We start from the raw sequence: 15,105 nt of genomic DNA, 5'->3' as shown, positions 1-15,105 counted from the left end.
GGGCTTTAAATCGACCTTAGAGAGGCACAGAGCGCTATAAAAATGAACAACGTAACATCAGATTTATAGAGCTCCTGATACCTCCTTGATCTGCTTCAGATTGTGTTAAGCTTTAAACTAACCACAAACCTCTTGAATAAAAAATATGTATGGGAAATAAAAAGGTGATTATTTTTACTAGCAAAAATAGTGTATCTCGTTGTAGCACCTACAGAGGCGCATTTCTAAACAGGGCAACTTGGATGGCCAAGATTCGCCCTCAGCATAATTAAAGTCTGAAACACATGAGGCTAACCAGCAGAATGACCCCTCCTCACCCGAGCCCTCCAGGGAGCACATACCTAGTTATCATGTGCCTAATATAGCTCAGACCTTTCGGGTTTGGAGGTCAATGTGGCTGTTACTGACTGCCAGCAAATGGCTTTCAGCACAAGAATTTGATACTTTCAGGGAGGTGGGAGCGCACCAGCATGCCCTGCAACCTATGAACTTTGCTTTTTTTCCCTACTGATGATTGAGGAATCATGAAACACGTGTCTAGGGATACGAATTGAAACTAATAATACAGCACTGGCAATGAACACTTTGAATTGAAGTGAGCGAGAAATAATGAACTACATGAACCATCATGCAAAAGGTAATTTCGTTGGGGCGTGTCTGGTGCGCTCCCACCTCCCTGAAAGTCTTTCAGCTCAAGGTTAATATGAAACCGAAGGGCACAGGAAGAATAAGAAGCCGAGCCTCTTGTTTGGGTGAGTGGAGGTTTACATCAGGAGAGCAGAAGAGGCCAAGGCCCCCTTCCATTAGCACATAACATAAGCCATTCAAAGAAGACCTGTTGAGTTATATCCAGCTCCGGGTACCTAGCGGGCAGTCATTGGCTGCCTTAAAAGGTATCTCTTTTTCCCACAGAGGTATCACCATAAGTTGACTATTATCAATGTACACAGAATTCCAAGCTGTCGCTTGGTGACATAAGTCAACGCAAGAGGAGGAAAGAACCCTCATCTAAAACTCATCCGAAGATAAAAAACCAAAACCATAAAATTCACCACAGTAATAATTTTTGGACTCAAAATATATCTTAATTTATATGTAACAGCAATGGAAACTATTCACTGACTGCTAAGCAATTTTATATAGGTAAGTGGCGCAGTGTATATCTTTACATTATTAAATAGTGTTGCAAATGTTTTATAACTATTGTTAATATTTCCCTAACTGTCACCACAGTGACCCATTGTTGCTTATTTATTGCATTTATTGTCTTAATATGATCCCGGCTGTGACAGGGCATTAGTCAAACGCAAAAATTGGAATGACAAGGGTCATTGGTCAGAGCAAATGGTCAGAGCAAGGGGAGTTTCAGTTATCTACATTAGATCGGATTGTGTGAATCATTTGTATGAAAATAGTTTACAAATTTAATTTTATTTATTTGCAAAGTTGTATATGGTGCTGGCTATCCGAGGTATCAGAGCGCTTTACATGAGGACCAGTGAGTCACAGGTTACATAATTTCATAGACAAGTTAGACATAGGAGAAAGAAACATGAAATTACAGAATAATGTGAGTTATTAGCACGTACACACGCCTTATGGAGAGTGAAAAGGTAGAAGGGGAATGGTAAACAGGGGTAGGGAAAGCAGGTAGGAAATCATAATGGGGAGGTGAGGAAAACAATGTCCATTGTCCGGCTGGGTAAGTGCCAGCCGAGGGGTGAACCAGAGCCAAACTCCTATATAGCTGCATCGAACAGCTCCACCGGGCATCAGCCATGGTTGCTCGGGCCCCGCAGTAAGTATAGACAGTTAGGGTTTCCGCCCAGGGGGCATCATCAAAGTTCCATCAAGAGCTCCGGTCACAGTGTTGCTGGTAAACACCGTCTGCCTCATCCTCCAGCTCGCCCCCAGGTCGAGAGAGGAGAGGTGGAAGGGACAGTTCCAAAGTCAGCAGATCATCCCATTCCCAGCAGCAGTGGTAAGTGTTTGGAATTTCATCAGGATCCCAGTGGTAGGGGGACCCAGGCTAATGTTGGGCCTCATACAGTGGAGCTTCGAGCTGTTACTCCACTGCCATCTTGGTTGCGCCTACCTTGCACAGCCCACTGCTGGGTGATAACAGTGTTTGATAGCCTATGTGGGAGGCAACAATCCCCTTTTTCATTACATCCCACCTGCTGCATCGTGGCGTTTGTTGCCGCTGAGGCTCTTTAAGCAGCACCGCAGCCTCACCCCTTTCAATCATACGATCTTTGGCAATGTGACAGCCGTCATTATGGGGTCAGGCACGACCAGGCATGGATCTGTTTTGCCGCTGTTGAAAGCTTGAGGCTGGCTGACCTGTATAGAAATTGCTACCGCTGCCCCTTGCTCATATCATATCTATGCAGTGCGTCCCTCCTCACCGGTTGTACAGTTTGCGCCCTCCCTGGGACCACGTTTGCACACCAAAGAACCTCCACGAGCTCCTCCAGTCACGGGCTGAAGTTGCTCCAATCCAAATAATTGCAATTCAACTGTTAAGATGGGTCTGCTAATAAGAATTATTTAGAACAAGCTTATAAATCCTTAATAAATTACTTGTGTAATTCTCAGCATTATAACATTGATTTTTGGAGGTGTGGCTGCCGTACAAGAATTTCAACCAACAAACATCTTTTAGACGTGATTAAACTTATTTTTAAGAAGCAATACCATGTGTGTCGATTTGTAATGGACAAGTCTTACAAGGATGCCAAAAATGGATACATTACGTGCATGACGGTGAGTCCAAGGCCCCTCTTGTATCAGTGAAGTCCTCGCGGGTTGAAAAAAAGGGCAACTCTGCCGCAGACCCACGTGCGGCCTCCGGTAAAGGCCCTTCAGTACGGGCAGGGAGGGGGAGCAAGAGAGGCAGCAAAAGAAATTCAGGGAGGTGGAGGGGTCCGAGAGAGGGGAGAAAGCGTGGCGAGATGCGGCTGAGGAGAGGTTTGAAGAGGATTTGGTTGCACACAGGGATTTTCAGGACGTTTCCCTCAATTTGATGGAAGACCGTGCTGGCCACTCAGCAGCAGGGAAGGCTATGGAACAGAAAGAGGGTCCCAGTGAGCTAAGGAAGGGGCAATAAAATCCCATTGACTGGGACATGGGTAGCTGGCTTGATAGAGCACCAGCTGGGGTCATGAACCAGTGGGTTCATGGGCAATAGTAGGGAGGGGACAGTCATGAGGTAGGAGACGCATTGGTTGGGGCCAGGTCAGGGGATGAAGAGGAGTCTGTAGAAGTGATGGTTCAGAAGATGAGCAGAAGGGTAACCCCTCCTGTGTCAGTGGCCCAATTAGAGTGGAGTGATGAGAGGGATCAGCAATAGAGTCAGGAAGATGTTGCTATGCCCTGGGGAGGGGTAACAGGTCAGTCAGCACAGAAGAGAGCCTTCGTTTGAGGATATATGGGAATTCAGGACAGGTGGATGTACTGCAGAGGACGGTGGTAGGAGCGGGTGCTGAGGGTCCCTCAGTTCTGTCACAGTTGGTTAGTAGTTTGGGACCACTGGTTACCCCATGTCCGGCATTTTTGGAAGCATGCACAGTCTCAGGTAGCTGGCATGAATGTCGGAGTAAGGTACTTTATCAGAATGTGGGTTTAAACAGCACACTGGGCCGGTTTTCTTTTTGGCAGGATGACAAGGGAGCCAGAGTAGCAAACTCGGGAGAGCCAAATGCGGCTTATAGGTCCTGAGGGGAAGAGAATGCATGGCCTCGTGTGGCCAGCTGGACATAGTGGACGACAAGATCACCGCCTCAAGAAGGTTTGGGTTGGCCTCGTCGGTGCAACATGTGGGAGGCCTTAGAGAAAATCCCAGCAAAACAGCACACAGGATGATTTGACCCGTATTTGGTGGAAAGGCAGAATTGGCTGATGAGGTGATGGTGCAATATGATATGCAAGGGTTTATTTATTTATTTATTTATTAGTCTTGTAGAGCGCGAACAGCTACCCGTGAGGGTTTCCCGGCGCTAATTGACATTATAGCATAAAATCCAGAGGGAACTAAAGCACAACAGACCAGATCTTAAAGGTTAACAGCTTTCTGAAGAATTATTGGGCAAAAAGCCAGGTCTTAACGGCTTTACGGAAGCGAAGATGGCAGTGCTCCATGCGAAGGTCTAAAGGAAGAGAATTCCAAAGTCTGGGTCCTAGTACATAAAAAGAACGACCGCCCATTCTAGTGAGCCTAAATTTTGGCACACAGAAAAGATGTTGGGAGGAGGAACGAAGAGAGCATGCAGGAACATAGGGTTTAACAAGAGACTGGAGATAGGTGGGGGCAGCTTCAATCTTTATCTTATGCATAAAGCATAGTGTCTTGAACTTCACTCGTTTGTCAAGGTTGAGCCAGTGGAGTTGTTTTATACGTTCGGAAATTGGATCATATTTCCGACATCCACACAGAAGCCGAGCAGCGGCATTCTGGACTAATTGGAGGCGGCGCATAACCTCCCTGGTTGCCCCCAGATAGAGCACATTACTGTAATCCAATCTGGAGGTCACCAGAGCCGTTACAACGGATCTCTGGGTGTCAGAAGGCAGGATCCAAAAGATTTTACGCAACCACCTAAGAATAGTAAAACAGGTGGCTGCAACCTTGTTTGCCTGATCTTTCATCGATAGCTCCCTATCGATAATGACCCCAAGATTTCTCGCTCGTTCAGATGGAATGGGTAAATCACCCATAGTTGATGGCCAATGTCTCAAACTCCATAGGTCAGGTTTATTGCCAAAGACGAGCACCTCCGTCTTATCGCTGTTGAGCTTAAGAAAGTTACAGCTCATCCAGCGGGAGATGTCGCTAAGACCAGATTGTTAAGAGGAAGGTGATGGCGAGTGAGGACTTCCAGCAGGTGGTTGAGAAAATTGCAGTGGATTTATCCATACTTGATTACGAAGAAGAGAGCCTAGAGAAAGGGGAGGCACGGGATGAGGATGAGGTGCAGATGGTGGAGTTGAGATGGTGGCAGGGAGGCTCAGGGTGGGAGGTCCTACTAATCAATCTGCTCATAGTATGTTACAGGATGCAGTTGCCCGGCAACCTCAAGGCGGAAGTGGTGAAACTTTGTGGTAGCAAAGGATGGCGAGGGACGGACACCAGAGCTGGATCCCACCTTGGAGCCAGGTAAGGTAATGAAGGGCATGCAAACACCACCAAAATGGTATCCGTTGGGGTGGAGGTGAGGGAGCCTCAGCTGAGCGGGGGGGCCAACTAAAGAAAGGTATTTATGTACGGTATGCCGGTGTCGGTACCGAAGAGCACAGCCTAGGAAAGGAAGAGGCACTCATGCAGAGAGAAGGGGAAAACAAGCAGGAGGGAAAACTGAAGCGGACAAGGTACAGCCTGGGTCTTCAATCACAGTTTTAGGGAAGATTGTAAATGCAGATGTTGGGGGTGAGAAGCAGGATGAGAAGAGATAGGAGGCAGGGAAGACAGACAAGCTACACAGCAAAGAGTTGAAAGTAAAAAAAATGCCATATATGGGGATGTCTAAACCATCGGGGGCTCACCTCATGCTGGCCACCAAGGAGAAGATATGGAATGTGGAGTATATTGGGATGATAAAACACTTAAATAGGGAGTTAATAGCCAAGGAAGGTTCAAAGGAGGAGGACAGTAAGCTGTCCAAGCAGCCGAAGAAGCCAGTTAACGTAGAGAATTGAAGGGTAGCATTTCTAATTTATGCTAGCATGTACTGTGAGGAGTACCCTGAGAGGTCGATCGCACTATTTAAATATATGGTTATCAGAAAATCTGAAATAAATTACAGAGGTTATGTGCAGAATGATGAAGAATTACAGTCCCGTTTGACCGTGGATCAGGAGGCACAGTGGGGGGGAGCGTGACAAGTCAAGTCAAGTCAAAGGATTTGTATAGCGCGCTACATACCCGGAGGGTCTCAAGGCGCTTGAAGAAGGGGGGGGATTACTTGTCAAATATCCAAGTTTTAAGTTGCTTTCTGAATGCAATGTGGTTCTGAGTGAGACGAAGGTGAGTGGGGAGTGAGTTCCAGGTTTTAGCTGCGAGGTAGCAGAAGGATCTACCTCCCATGATGGTTTTATTGATGCGAGGTACGGTAGCAAGGGCTTGGTTGGAAGATCGTAACTGGCGTGAGGGGGTGTAGAAGGAAAGTCGTGTGTTGAGGCATTCGGGTCCAAGATCGTAAAGTGCTTTGTGTGCGTGGGTTAGGAGGCGGAAAGTAATCCTCTTATTGTTGGGGAGCCAGTGGAGGTTTTTCAGGTGACTAGAGATGTGGTCTTTACGCGGGATGTCTAGTATGAGTCTGGCTGATGCGTTCTGGATGCGTTGGAGTTTTTTCTGGAGTTTTGCGGTGATACCGGCGTATAGGGTGTTTCCGTAGTCCAGGCGGCTTGTAACCAGTGCATGGGTGACTGTTTTTCTGGTTTCGGTGGGGATCCGGCGAAATGTGTTTTTGAGCATGCGAAGAATGTTGAAGCATGATGATGAAACGGCGTTGACTTTATGGCTAGCAGTTTGCCGATCGTCTAACAGCACATTCAAGGTTGCCCCACCCGGGGAGGGGTGGGTGTGTCTGGAAAAGGGCAAGGCAGTCAAATGGGAGCTTGTTTGGATTTCGGCAACGGTCTCTGCACTAGAGAATATTGTAAATTCTGGCAGGAATGTTCTAAGTGCTTGGGAAGAAATGCCTTGGTCAATTGCTTCAGGGAGGGCAGTCAAGCAGGCTACCAAGCAGAACATGGGTAGCAGGGGACCACAGGACACAACATCAAGGTCGGGCAATGGGTTACAGGGAGGGATGGACAGGGATTAGGGGGCAAAGGCTCCTATGCATTTTAAGGGCCCAATTCCTATCTTGTTCGGAACGCATTCCAACTGAATAAGTTCCGGAATGCTTTCTGTACGACTCGGATCGGGAGAGTCTTTAGTACGATGCATTTGTATGCATCCGGATATGATTCGGTCGGGCCCCCATTGGCTTTAATGGGAGCCTGTGTTCCGAACAAGTACACAGGCTCCCATTGACAAAAGGGGTCGTTGGGGATAATTGTTCAACCTGTTACGGGCACCCTATTATACCTGCCACACTATGCATGGTTGGGGAAGAGGGGACCCTTAGGCCCAATTCGGTATGTTAATAAGGTGATCCCTACGGGCTGTTCCATCTTGTGTGCTCCCTTTGGGTACTTGAGATGGCATACAGGACGTGGGGATATTACGCATTACTTGGATGACTTCTTTTTTGTGGGGAACCCCGGTTCCATAGACTACCAGTCTCTGCAGGCAAATTTCCAGGAGCTCATTGGGGACTAGGGTCATGGTGAAGGAGGTTCAGGTGCTCCTGGGGCATTTGACTTTCATATGCAAGGTGGTGAGAGCAGGGAGGACATTTTGTAGGAGGTTGGGATTGTCACTGTCGGGACAGAATTTAATCAATCAATCAGTCATTTGTTAAGAGCACTACATACCCGCGAGGGTCTCAAGGCGCTGGGGGGGAGGTGGGGGCCACTACTGATTGAACAGCCAGTATCCTCCTGAAGGTCAGCAGGTCTTGGGTCTGTCATAGGCTCAGTGGGAGGGTGTTCCATGTCTTGGCGGTGAGGTGGGAGAAGAATCTCCTGCCCGTGGTGTTCTTCGGATGAGCGGGACGGTGGCGAGTGAGAGGTCGGTGGAGCGGAGCTGGTGGTTGGGGGTGTAGAAGGAGAGCCGTCTGTTGAGGTAGGCGGTCAGCAGGTGTGAAAGAAGATCTGAGGATGTGGTGAGTCTTTCTTCAATCCTTTATTAGGAATCCATTGGCACCTTTGACAGAAATGGACTGGGATGGACAGATGTTTTCAGAGGCAGTAGGAGGTTTTGGCTTTGGGTTGTATTGGCAGGGACAATGGTGAGCCAAGGAATGGCCATTAGAATACAAGTAGGGTAGCTGCAGTATTGCATTTTTGGAATTTCCTTGGTGGTAGCAGTGACATTATGGGGAGACCAGTTGTCTCATAGTAAAAGTTCACTTTTGCATTGATAATATTTCAGTGGGACAAGTGCTCAACAGCAGTCAGCCAGGGACGCACACGTTTTGAAGTTGATAAGGGTCTTTGTGTAAGGGGGCATGACATTTGACATTGTTTTTAGAGCCAGACATGAGCCCGGTGTGAACAATGATATTGCTGATACTTTGTCTCGTTCACAATGGGAGATTCCTTGGGCTTTCCATGGAGCCGGACACAGTCAGGACCTAGATGCCTCAGGACCTTTGGACAATAGGAGACAGAGGATGCTCCAGTTGGAAGTGGAGGCGCTAGCGGTTTCAACGAGGACAGCTTATGCACAGGCTTGGTTGGTATTCTTAGCGGGTGGAACTCAGAAGAGGAAGCAGGACTGGGCTAGGATGGAAGATTGGTTCAATTTATCATGTGACTTATAACAAACAAAAGTTCAGGGTTACCATTGCAGGGGAATCAGCGGGTATAGCTTTTATGGGGAAGCTTTGGTGGGGTAATGCCCCTTTGAATGTCAAGCTGATTGGATGAATTCTGGAAGGTTGGGCCAGGGAAGCTGGATGGTTTGGTCTGAAGAGGGGGCCTTTGACACTGGGTATATTTTGTGAGCTGACCTGGGTTTTGTCCTGCATTTCCAAGGGAAGGGGGAGAATGTTATTTTCAGCATTGATGACCTGGATGTTTTTTGGTGCATTCCAAGTATCTGAGCTCTTAGGGGATAGGGGGAGCTGTGGAGTACTCTGAGAGGAGGTGTTGCCGTATGAAGAAGGGCTACAGGTTTGGCTACAAAGGCCCAAGACAATTCAGAGGACGCCAGAGCATATTGCTTGTGGTTTACTCGGTGAGTAAGTTTTACCCGGTCTGCAGGGGGTCAGTTCTTAGGTCACAGAATGTCTTTCAGCAGGGGGATGGGAGAGCTTTTAGAAATACTGCACAAGTCCCGGAAATGTACGGATATAATGGAAGCAGTGTTTAATAAAAATAAGCAAAACATTTTTTTAAAAGCAATACTGCACAAGGTTCTGGAGCTCTTGGGCCTGGATGACCGAGATTTTGAGACACATTCTTTCCGTATAGGCATGGCAGAGGAGAGTAGGAGGGGTTGGCGTCGGTAAAGGATTATGGGTCTGGGAAGATGGTCTTTAAATTGTTTTTATTGCTATGTTGTAGGGGGTATTTTGAGTAACGGTGCTGGTTTGTCAACTCTTGTTTCTGTTTATGCAGGTTGAGTTCCCAGGCCAGAGGCCATCGATCTGGATATATGGGTGGTGGGCTATTCTTTCATAAAGTGGACCGAGGGACATGTGAGGAACAGCAGTCAAGTAGCAAATTTGGGCTTTGATATGGAAAGTTAGTTCGTTAGCTGACAGAGGAAAGGGGCATGCATTGGAGGGAGCTGCTCCCATGTCTGAATAGGCTGTTGGTAGGAGGCAAATGTCCTGATATCTTGTTGTTACACTTAGAAGAACATTATTTGTTGGTGGATATAGGGTTGGCATTGATAAAGCTGAAGAAGGAGAACTTAAAGGAGATTCGGAGGCAGTGGACTGGTTGCCATGTGTTAGGAACGGAGTTTGTTAACAGGAGGGTCTTGTGTGGGGTCCTTAGGCCGGCAGCAATAGACATGTCCAGGAGAAAGCTCAACAATAAAATGTGTTTATTTTGTAGGGAGGTTGGTCAGGGTAGAGTAGAGCATTTGGATCTGCGTTATGATGATGTGGAATGTTTCCGGAGGGATAGAGTACAATTGTCCTGCATGGACATGGAATTGTACTTGCTGCAGTTGAAGTTAATGGGGCTAACATTTTGAACATCCGTTAGTTACGCGTCCTAAAGTGGGGGGTGGGGGGGGGGCAGAATAAGTGGTGTAAGGGCCCTCCCCGTTTTCTGGGTGGCAGTTGGCGAGAAGTTACCATGGTTTACCTAAGTTTATTGTTGACAGCAGCAATTCATGCATAAAGGGAACGGGTAGACAAGTTCATGCCTGGAGGAAACAGGAAGTTGAGGCTTAAATAGAAAGTTTAATTTGTTAGAAGTTATTATTTGTAGGAAAGGTCTCTGTTGCAGGTGGTCAGCTCTGGAGTAAGGACACATTTACAGAATTCAATCAAACAATCAGGGTTGGTAAAGCGCAACTACTCACCCATGAGGGTCTCAAGGAGCTTGGGAGCAGAGTGGCGGCTCCGTTGAATGCTGGGGGCACCTGAAAAGCCAGGTCTTGAGGTCCTTCCTGAACTGGAATTAAGTTGTTGTGGGGGGAAGGATATTTAGGGGAGGGAGTAGCTTAACATTAGTGAACAACATTGTATGGTGAGGTTTGTAGTTTTGTAAGGCAAGGCCCAGGTTGTTTTTTGTGAAGTGCACCAGTTTCAACACAGCAGCCTGTTGCACACACACCTGGTGTCAGTGGTTTGGTGCTGTTCCCACTCTTCCCCAATATGAACCATAAGCATCATGCTAGAAAAATAGGACACAAAATACTAAGAAGAAATAGGCATATCTCATTAATGTATCTTTACCACTTGACCCAACTTATCATTTAATTGTCAAAGCTTGAATGCAGCAGTGAGTCTGGGGGGTAATGAGACAGAATATCGAGGCCCAAAAATTCGAACTACATGAATATCGAGATAAAAATATATTGGAGTAGAAATATTGAGAGCAAGAATATCATTGTCAAGAATATCAATTTGAAGGTAAGTAATATCGAATTAAAAAATATATGTTTTTAATATCGTTTACAAAAATATAGTTTTTTAAAATATCGATATTTTAATTAGTGTTATGTGTTTTAATATATATTTTAAATGTATGTGATCTATTTTTTTGTATTAGAATTGTTTATGTTTTTTAATATGTGTTACATTTTTAGTAGTTATCAATTTTATTTTAATTACATTTTGCATTTTTTGGTCCTGTAGTGGGTTGTGGGTTTATAGGCGAATAGGGTGGGAAGTAATTTATTTATAATAAGTTAATGATTCTTCTTCTATTTATTAATATTTATTTGATTGAGGTTTTATAGTGTTAACTGTGGGAAGTAATTTATTATTAATTAATTATTAATTGGTTGTTAATTTGTAAATAATTATGGTAATTATGTGGGATTTTTTAGGTACGGGTTGTGGGGATTGTAGGGGTAAAGGGTGGGAAGTAATTTATTTGTAATTAATTAATAATATTTGTTAATATTAATTAACTAAAAATTAAATATGGAAATTGTGGGATTAATTTTAGGTGTGAGTTCTGGGGTTTATAGGGGTAAAGGGTAGGAAGTAATTTTTGATTAATTACCCAATACTTTTCCTATTGTTGCACTCACCGGAGTGGGAATAGTAATTTTTACCCCTCCGCTATCCAACACGGTTTAATATTTTAATTTAGAATAGAAAAATATTTATATATATATATTTATTTGTAAATTTTATATAATTTAAAATGATAAAATAAATTAAAATGAATAGTTAACTAATAATTTGAAATTAAATATATATATGTATATTATATAGGTGTTTAACTTTTTTTAATTAAGTTTATTTGTTATCTTTGTTAAAATGTATATTAAATCACATTTTTTTTAAATTCATTTTGTTATTGAATTTATTTAATATTTATTTATTTTATATGACAACCTCACACAACAGCAGAGGAGAGCAATACATGACTTGGAAAAAGAAGATAAGATCATATTCAAACCATCCGATAAGGGCGGAAATGTTGTTTTGATGACAAGGGATTTCTACATTAAGGAAGCTCTATCCCAATTGGAGGATCAAAAGAACTATATAAGGGTGACCAGAAAGACATTTGATGACAATGTTCACGCTTATCGTTCCCTACTCAATAAATGGTATTACAAAGGGATGCTCAGCCACGAGGAGTTTGCCTTCCTGGAATGTAATTAAACAACAGGGGGTGGTGATAGACAGAGTTTCTGAATTAAGCAGAATACTCTCACCCAGTCAAGAGATCAGGGCTTAATCCAACACCGTTTTTTTAGCTCACTGCACCATCCCAGCTCAGAACCTAGAAGGGTATACTCAGACGTGAGTCCCTAGCTCATTGCACCATCAGGATTCAAGCAAGCCGGGCCGAAGACGGCTGAAATGCCAGAAACCGGTCCCCGGTAGCTTGTTTCCTTCCCAGTGAAAGAATTGGCTTGGTAGTTTGGTTTGCCCTGTTCCCATGATACACTGGGCCAGGGACAGACTAATTTGCATATAGCAGGTTCTGAGCTGGGATGGTGCAGTGAGCTAAATAACGGTATTGGATTAAGCCCTGATCTCTTGACTGGGTGAGAGTATTCTGCTTAATTCAGAGACTCTGTCCATCACCACCCCCTGTTTAATTATTCCTGGAATGTAAGCATCCGACGGTACCGACTTTCTACCATTTGCCTAAGCTGCATAAGCATCCTACAAGTTCACCCGGACGTCCGATTGTTTCATCTGTGGAAGCCTGATGGAGCACATGTCAAGGTTTGTGGACTACTTTCTATACGATTTTGTGAAAATGTTAAAATCATACATAAAGGACACAACAGACTTTCTCCTCAAAATTGATCAACTAAACTGGACTAATTACTTGGTAATGATGACACTCGACATCTCGAGCCTCTATACAAGTATTGATCATCTCCAAGGGGTAGAAGCAATAAAATGGTACCTGGAGAAAAGGCCCATCAATCTTACGGCACATAATGAAATGTTACTCGAGTTTATAACTTTATGCTTAAGTAACAATATATTCTTGTTCCAGGATCCATTTTACAAACAGTTGTGTGGCACCGCGATGGGCACTTGCTTCGCCCCCAGCTACGCGAATCTTTTCGTTGGCTGGTGGGAGGAGCAGGTGGCCTGGGCGGCAGAAAATGCCACTTGGACAGAGAGAGTGATATCTTGGAACAGGTACATAGACGATTTGTTTATCGTCTATCGAGGGACGAAAGAATGTGCCAATGCATATGTCGATGTACTCAATAAGAACAATCTCAATCTCAGATTTACTGGTGAAATTAGCACTGAGACAGTCAATTTTCTGGACCTTAGGGTGTTCGCAGCTGAAGGTAAGATCTGTACTGCATTACACAGAAAACCCACAGCTGGGAACTCTGTGCTGCATGCCAGTAGTTGCCACCCAGGGAAAACCATATCTAGTATACCCTATGGCGAGCTACTGAGAATAAAAAGGAATTGTACACGACAGGAGGATTATGAGAGAGCGGCCAGGGAAAGTATAATGAGGTTTCAAGTGAGAGGATACAATAAAGAAACATTACATGAAGCAAAGCTGAAAGTTGATAAGAAGTTGAAATCAGAACTAATTTCAAAAAACAACACAGTGGTATCTAGAAAGCAAATGGCCGATAAGAATAGTATGAGACTGATTACAAACTATTCTAGTGATGCCATGAAATCATAAAGAAGTGTGTGAAGAATTGGCACATACTCAAATCTGATCCGATTATCGGAAATGACTTACCTAAATCTCCACTAATAACTTTTAGGAGAGCCAAGTCATTGGGTTCTAGTATTGTGCGTAGCCACTGTAGAAAAGAAGAAAAATCCTTGCCATTTGGTAAATTTACAGGTTTCTATCCCTGCCTCAAATGTAAAGCTTGTAGGAATAGTAAAAAGGTGACCAGTTACCAAGACCCTGGGATGAAAGAGCCCAAGATGATCACTAGTTTAATGAATTGTAACACAAGCCACACGTCGTACTGTCTGGTATGTCCGTGTGGGTTGCGTTACATTGGAAGCACAACTCATCCTACCAAGATTAGGTTCTTGGAAAACCTGAGGGCTATACAAAACAGGGACCCCACCTACCCAGTGGCGAGACACTTTGGAGTGTTTCACCAAAGCAACAGAGAACTCCTTAGCTTTTACTGCATGGATCAGGTGCCTGCAGATATAAGGGGAGGGAACAGGTTGCTCCAGCTAAGAAGGTTAGAATCTCGCCATATCATCGAGAACCAGACCAAAAAACCAGTTGGCCTCAATGCTGGAGAGGAGTTAACAGTCCATTTATGATTTTCTTTTTGAATTGACTCTAATACTGAATACTGTATGCTGTATATTATAGTGTGCTTTAACATTTCCGTGTGTATGCCCATTCAGGGCTATATTGTACTGGATTGTTGATTTTGATATTTTGTGCTTTACTATTATATTTGCCCATCCAGGGCTCAACTATGACAGTGATTGTAACTGAAAATACACCACTTAGTAATGGTGGCTTGTATAGCAAGTGAAGTCCTTTCTTTATTTTAGTTGATTGGATGTATTTAAACACTGCCTGATGGTGGCGCCGGAATCTAATTGAAAAAGGCGGTTGCCGAAACGCGTCTTTGAGATTATTTGCCCAATAAATCTATTGGACATGTCCCCGTGAGTGCTATGTACTTTTTTGTGCAAGGAGCTTTGGTCTCAGCGTGACCCGCAGGTTATGTCAACCGCTACTACAGCACCCGGCCGTGAGTGAAGGGGAGTTCATGGATAGAGATATATATATATATACACATACACACACATCGATATTTTTTGACATCGATATTCCCCTCCCCACCATTTTTAGTATAGGGAGTCGATATTTTTGCATTTTATATTTTGACTTCGATATTCTGTCACTGAACCCTACCGTGCCCCATTGTCCCTCCAACTGTAATACAACTACCAGTGACTAATTCAAGAGTTTAATTCGGATTCAGCCAACAAGCGATCCATAGATAACAGTGCTCTTATTTAAAGAACAGAAATATTACTTTAAACTAATTCCAACAGCATACTTTAGGGCTGTTCTTTCTAAACAATCATAGAAAGTGGTTTCTTTGTCTTCTACAACCTGCATTGCAACATCAGAAGCCTGAACTGAGATCTGAAGCACTTGTTTTGCTTTGTAACACCAATCAATCACAAGCAACCACAATCTTTCCAGATTGACTACACATTAAAAACTTCAGCCCCAATTTAGCAACCCAAACAATTTACATTGTTTATTTTGAGATCAGTCAAGGATATAGTAATTTTTTGTGAAAGGCTCTGACGCTTGAATTTCCTCAATGCTAACCACAGAGTGCATGCCTTCAATGGCATCCTCAAG

At 44.2% G+C, this 15,105-nt stretch overlaps 1 protein-coding gene across 1 annotated transcript in view; it reads right to left on the bottom strand.

Annotated features, from left to right (window-relative positions):
• Positions 1-15,105, bottom strand: part of CAMKK1 (calcium/calmodulin dependent protein kinase kinase 1) — a 1,268,063-nt gene that overhangs the window by 1,073,850 nt on the left and 179,108 nt on the right. The gene's annotated exons all lie outside the window — the stretch shown is intronic.

Source organism: Lissotriton vulgaris, chromosome 2_1, assembly GCF_964263255.1.
Source record: "Lissotriton vulgaris chromosome 2_1, aLisVul1.2, whole genome shotgun sequence".
Taxonomy (NCBI): domain Eukaryota; kingdom Metazoa; phylum Chordata; class Amphibia; order Caudata; family Salamandridae; genus Lissotriton; species Lissotriton vulgaris.
The sequence above is the reverse complement of the archived record's forward strand: the minus strand, read 5'-3'. Positions and strand labels throughout refer to the sequence as shown.